The sequence below is a fragment of the Juglans microcarpa x Juglans regia genome, chromosome 1S (assembly GCF_004785595.1).
Source record: "Juglans microcarpa x Juglans regia isolate MS1-56 chromosome 1S, Jm3101_v1.0, whole genome shotgun sequence".
Taxonomy (NCBI): domain Eukaryota; kingdom Viridiplantae; phylum Streptophyta; class Magnoliopsida; order Fagales; family Juglandaceae; genus Juglans; species Juglans microcarpa x Juglans regia.
The window spans coordinates 27,749,505-27,756,547 of NC_054595.1; the positions used below are offsets into that span (position 1 = coordinate 27,749,505).

The following is a 7,043-nucleotide window of genomic DNA, read 5'->3' on the forward strand; positions in this document are numbered from 1 at the left end:
CCTTGGTCTGTAGGTCCTTCACAAAGAAATGAGATGATGTAAGCTCAAAGTAACAATCATTGTCATTGCAAAATTTCTGGATGGATAAAAGATTAGAAGATGCATTAGGGCAATGTAAGATATTGTGTAAAAGAAACTTGTTTTTGGAGTTAAGGAGCATAGAAGAACCAGTGTTGGTGATGAACAGGCCTCCTCCATTGCCCACTGTGACCTGATCTTTGCCCTGATAAGGCTGTTGTTGTAGAGTCAAGTTGTCCAATTCAGAAGTAATGTAGTTGTTGGCACCACTGTCAAGATACCAAGGTTGTTCAACTTCTTGTGTGCCATGAGTGTGGGCAGCCATAGCTGCCAACTGAGCTGGTGGATGTCGACCTTGGTAAGTAAAGTCCATCCTGTGATAGCAATCAAGGGCTTGATGGTTATTTTTGCCACAGATTTGGCATGGTGGGAATTTGGTGGAGGTGAAGGGGCTGCTGGATGATGGTGGCTTAAGGGAGAAGTTGCTAGGATGTGAACTGGCAGGAGGTCTATTATAGTTGGAAGACTTGCCTTGCTGGGTGGGGTATTTGGATTTCTTGCCATGGGTAAACTTTGGTTTGTTTGTGAAGAAAGCAAACTGAGTGCCATCACTGGGAAGGGTCTTGTTTTGAGATTCAAGTAATTGCTCATAATTGAGCAATTCAGTTTGAAAATCATCAAATGAAATTGATTTGTCTCGAGTGGCAAAATTAAGAGACGTGATGAAAGGATTATAAATGGAATTAAGACCCCCGATGACATAGGAGATCAAGTCTTCCTCATCAACAGGTTTACCTGCTGCTGTGAGCTGGTCAGACCAGTTTTTGGCAAGGATCAAGTAATCAGAGCAGGTTTTAGTGCCCTGCTGCAATGTTTGAAGCTGTCTTTTGAGATGGGAAATGCGAGATCTGGACTGAGGAGCAAATCTGCTAGCCAATGTATTCCATACCATTTTAGATGTTGTCAATCCATACACTGTGGATAGGATCTTCTCACTGAGAGTGGCGTTTAACCAGGCCAAAATAAATTGATCTTTCTTCTGCCAAACCAAGTAATCTGGATTGAGATCAGAAGTAGATTTCCCAGTGGAATCAAGAAGATATTGAGATGGACAGATTTCTGATCCATCAACAATGCTTAGTAAGTCATGGCTTCTAAGCACAGGAATGAATTGGGTAATCCAATTCAGATAATTGGTTCCATCTAGTTTGACAGAAACCAGAGAGGTAATATTTGGGATAACAAAAGAGGGATTGGATGAGGCCATATTGGATCGAGTTGCGTGAGCAATTTAATGCTCTGATACCAAGTCAGAATACCAAAATAAAATGAAAGTCAGAATACCAAAATAAAATGAAGTCTGGCTTCAATCGAATACCAGTTTCTTGAGTGTATTCATATATATATAGATGAGTACAAAGTAGTTCAAATTATGTTATCTAGATAGATACAACAATTCAAATATTTAAAACCTCTACTAACAGAACTAGATAACTAGATAACTATAGAACACTAATAGCATACTGATGAAATCTGCTCTGATTTACTAGATAACTACATTAACAACTAGATAACCATCGTAACAGATTTATCTTGATGAGGTCCTGATATCTCGGAGCTGATATGTCTAACAGAAACACCGTGAAGCTGCCTTCGATGGAGGCAAGGGTAGGGCTGCTTTGGTAACTGTTGAACCTCAATTATCCTTCACCTCACAAGTAGAACCTTCAAGCAATTCAATGACTTTCAATGATCAAGGTAATTGTGGTCAAGCATTACTTTTCTCTAATCAAAGTGATGATAGTAACTGGATAATTAACTCAGGGGCAACAAACCACATACATTCGATTCAAACGACTTTATCCAGATCACTCAACCAAGGTGAACGAGTATTGCTAATGCTAATGGTGTCACATATCCAGTTACAGGGGTTGGAACTGTTGGTTTTTCACCCTCCCTCTCTTTATCTCATATTTTACTAGATTCATCTCTCACAATTAAATTGATGTCTGTAAGTCAAGTTATCGAGGAACTCAATTGTGTTGTACTCATATATCCTACTTTTTGTCTTCTTTAAAGTATTCTCACCAGGGAGATCATTGGGCGTGGTACTAAAAGGATTGATTGTATTACATGGATGATTTCAATTCGGGTAGAGCTAATCACATGCAACACATGACTATGTCAAGGAGAGGCAGATTTGGCTATAGCGTCGTCGTTTAGGGCATTCGTGATCGTTTAGTTATATGAAGCACTTGTTTCCAGATTTATTTTCAAATTTACATAATTCAAACTTTAAATGTGATAATTACATTTTAGCCAAAAGTCATCGAGTTCCTTATCCAGTAAGATTGAATAAAAGTGATATTCATTTTGCCTTAATTCATTCGAATGTGTGGGGACCCTCTCCAATTACTACTTCTTCTGGCATTCGTTGGTTTGTGATATTTGTAGATGATTGCCCTCGAATTACTTGGCTTTACTTGCTGAAACATGCAGACAATGTAGTACTTTGTGTTTTTCAATACTTTCATGTAATGATTCAGACTCAATTTTTAGCTAAAATCCAAATGATCTCCATTCTAACAATGGTGCCGAGTATGTTAATCAGCAATTTCAAGCTGTCATGGTCTTCTCCATAAAACTTCGTGTACTCAAACGAGTCAAATCCCACAATAAAATGGAGTTGCCGAAAGAAGAACAGGCATATCTTAGTAACAGCACGTACGCTATTGATCGGGGCACATGTGCCTAGTAGGTACTGGGACGATGCTATTGTCAATAGAAAACAGAGTGGAGAAATTGCAGGATCAGTTTGATTTTAAAATCCCTTTTTTCAAGGGTCGACCGTGATACTAGCCTTAGAAAGCGTACAGACTAAAATAGTTTCCTAAACTTTCTCCTTGTAATCCTATATTATTGTATTCGATACTGATATATGAAAAAGATATATGCGTGCATGCATTTAGGAATCTGTTGCCTGCTGGAGGAGAGACATTGGCAGATGGCTTGCTTTCAGACGATAAAGGTCATTAATATGGGTCGCTTTTCTTGCCATGAGTCTATGACAGTCAGACCGAGACATACGTACACAAATATATAATATGAAACTTTAATATATTCTGTGACTCTCTGTCGATCGATCGATCGGCTTGACTGGCTGCATGCATGCATGATGTCCATACTACTTTGAATTCTAAATTAACATAGAAAAAATTTATTTCTTGGAGCACGTGTCGATTGTAAATTACATAAGCTTAATTCCCCAGTTAGTAGGATCAATTTGACTGGTAAAAATTTGCAATAATGCCCAAGCGCAGGAAAACTCTCGTGATGATCATCATCGGTACTGCTGTAGAATATTGAATTACCAGCTTGCTTATCAGAAGAGACAATCAGTATAATATAACTATTTTACTATTACATATTTAAATAATATATTTTTATTTAAACTCAAACACATTAAAATAAATAAAATAGAAAAATTTTAAAAATTAATAATTTATTAATCCGTTGGTAGTCTGTAGTGATGATCACTTTATCATCATTTGATAGATCTGTTCTATTATATCAAAACCCCGCCTTCACTACATCGATCAGTACGACATAATAAATTCGTCTGGATTCAGGAGCACGGGCAGAGAAAGGTTGGGGCGAGTTTTTTTTTTTTTTTCTTCACAGAGAGAGGGCCACAAGCTAAGGGTTTTCATCTTAGTTGCTGAAAACCGTGACGCGGCGTCTAGGTCGGATTTGTCACATTATTAAAATTGTAAATGAATCAGTCTGTTTGATAGTTCACTCGATACTCCCTCGATTAAATTTGAATTGAATTTGACTCGCAAAAAAAAAAATTCACCCGTGAAAGCAAACACCCGCTCAATTAGTAAATAATATACACCTAACAAAATTCGACTTGATTCGGCTAAAACTCGTTAAGGTTTACTTGTTTATACTCGAATCAACTTGTTAGCTCGACTCAATTAAAACTAATTCATATATTGATAAATATATAACATACACCTATGTGTATATATATGTATTAGCTAATAATATAAGTGTAACACTTTATAATTAAATATATAATATGTAACCTAATTACTTATGTCTATATATTGAATATACTTCATAGGTATATTTTATAATTTGTACAATAATTAGTCGATGAGATCTAATGTGTGAATTATATATTAAATAGATATATACTATCATATTATGTGTATGTATTAATAATTTCTATAGGCATATAATATATTATTATTATCGATAAATATTAACTAGTTAGATATTAATTATTTATAAATTTAAAAAATCTTACAATTCAATAGAGGTTCTACTTGTTAGTTGTACAAATTCAATATTAAATTTTTTATTTATCAAATTTATTAATTATTAAATCTTATTAAAAAATAAACAATTTGAAGTCGAGCTCAACTCGACTCGACTCGACTCGAGCTCTTTTTTGGGATGAGTTTAAATTGAGTTTGAGTTGAAAATTTAGCTTATTGAGTCAAGCTCAAATAAAGAATAAATAAAAATCTCGAACTCGGACTTGACTCGAGTATTTTGAGTCGAGCCGAACTCGGCAAGTCAAAAACAGGCTCAACTCAATTACAGCCCTACACGTCATGGTCTACGGTGTAGAAAAGTTGGAGCGATTGCCGAACATAATTTCTCGTGTTTTAATATCTAGTTTTGTTGAGAGAGATGGAAAATTTTAGTAATAATAAAAGCTTGATACAATACTTGATTTGGGTTTCAATTTTATTTGGAATTAAACTCATGTATAATATTCCTTGTTTTAAATTCAATTTTTATTTTATTTATATTCTGTGGCGGATGTTTAATTTGGACACACAACCCCCATATTTGATTGGCCATGACGTCCTGATCATAAGATAATTCACATGATATCCCTCCTCCCTCATGATGATTCCGTGAAGGATATATATTATAAGATGCGCCATCTTAATTTCTTAATTTGCAGATATATACTCTCACGTCGAGTAATTAAATTTAAAAGAATTAATTCATCAATATCAGTCTCAGACGTTTGTCATTCAATTTATCATTTTATTTTTCATTAAAGATTGTAGGATAAGAATTCAGATCCCATGCATCATTCTCTTACTCTATTATTATTATTATACGGATCAATGCCAGTAGTACTGATCATGATATATAGCTAACGAGAGGAAAATCTGTGTCCTTGACGTATCACATAAACGGTTGGAATCTTTCTTCAATAATATAATTACGGCCATATGAGTGTTGTTGGAGAATAAAAATCTTCAGGCCAGGGACCTCATGAGTAGGCCATACATTCTCCCGGCCACTTGCATCAGACCGTCGGTGTTCTCATAATTCCACTAAGAGATCAGACAACAAGAAATTCTGGTTTTGCCTTTTCCACACTTAGATTTTGTTTAGTTACGCAAATTGTCTCATTTAATTAATTTAATAATTATAATTTTTTCAAACTCTCACATAAAATATAATAAAGAATTTAATTTTTTTTTAAATAAAAAGAATATTAAAAAAGAATATTTTATTTAATTTGTAACTTTTAATTTTCATGTGGGCCGGGGCAGAAATAAAGCCGAGCTTTTGTTCTCCACACATTGGTCTTTCTCATTATCCCTGAAAAAGTGTAGCAAGTCAACAACCCAACATCGATCATCTCGGGCATCCTTCAATTTCTAAAGTTTGCTTTGGAAAAAATGGTTGAACGAAGAAAATGAAAAGGGAAGTCACTGTTACTTACTATCTTTTTAGCAGGAAGTGTGAGAGAGAAAACCAAGAGAGTGGAAAGCTGCAAAGCTTAATTGGTCAAGCACACATAATTTCGTTTTCCACTAATCAAGCAAGAAATCTTAGTCCTTGTGTTCCCAGTTCTCAAGGCAATAGGAGGAAATAGTTGTAGTAGTGGTGGGGAAAAGAAGCAACTCACATACATTTTCTTTCCAATTTTCATTAAATAAACATGACAGACAATTTTCGAGTCCGAAAGGTTTCCAGTTTCTAGTTATCTTGGTACCGTAAATTTTTATTTTTTATTATTTTATTTTTATTTTGTTCTTCTGTTCTAAACCCCACATGATTATCGCTCAAGTATTCCAATTTATCCTGAAAGTAAAAGTCCCATTCCAAGAGTGCATAATAAATTGAATTATAATAAAGAAAAGAGAATGTAACAATGCATTTTTTTTTTTTTAATGAAAAAATGAGAATGGTTAAGGACTTTCGAGAGCTTTACATTAGTTCAGAGACACCAATTGACGTATATAGGGCGGAGGGACAATTCCTCGAAGTTACTCCGAATTTCAGGGCTGGAGTCATAATCCGACAATTGTGGGTTGGTGAAATAATAATATGCAAACATTTGATTAAATTCAATGAATCGATTGCTGAATATAAAGGTGATGTAAAGGTTTAGAATATGAACACGACATACATTTTCCATTATATCAAACCGTTTGCAGCTCTCCGCCGATTGTGGACTTCTTCATACCTTGGAATTTTGCGTGAGCTTTTATCTCAGTCACTGCTAAGTGTTACTGGTGAGAAGTCTAAATTCCAGAGAGTCTTTCTTCATATAAAGAACCGTAAATTTGTTAGAGAAGTAGAATGAGCCCTCGTGAATTTGGAAAGTTTGAAAGAATAAGGGCAGATAAAACTAGAAAGTGCAAGAAATTGAAAATAGCATACACCCACAGATGATTGATAGAATGAGAAATGAAACAAACACAGAGAAATGCCGCGGCAGAATTTGAGGTGAAAAGCTTAAAATCGACGAGGACCAAGAAGCGTTATTTTTTTAAAATATTAGCTTCCTGAATGGAGGGATGGTGTAAGATGCTCCCAGATGTTGTCTGCCTTTCTGATATTCAGGCTGTCCGATTATTGTTTACTTCCACGCACATTTGACATGAAAAATAATTTTACAAACTTTTACAATTATGTTCTAAATTGAGCACATTTTTATAAAATAATTGTATGAAGGGAGGGGGGGTTTTGCCTAATCCAAA

The 7,043-nt window shown here is 35.0% G+C and overlaps 1 pseudogene; it reads right to left on the minus strand.

Annotated features, from left to right (window-relative positions):
• Positions 1-683: 683 nt before the first annotated feature.
• On the minus strand, positions 684-808 carry LOC121247909 (annotated as a pseudogene).
• Positions 809-7,043: the final 6,235 nt, after the last annotated feature.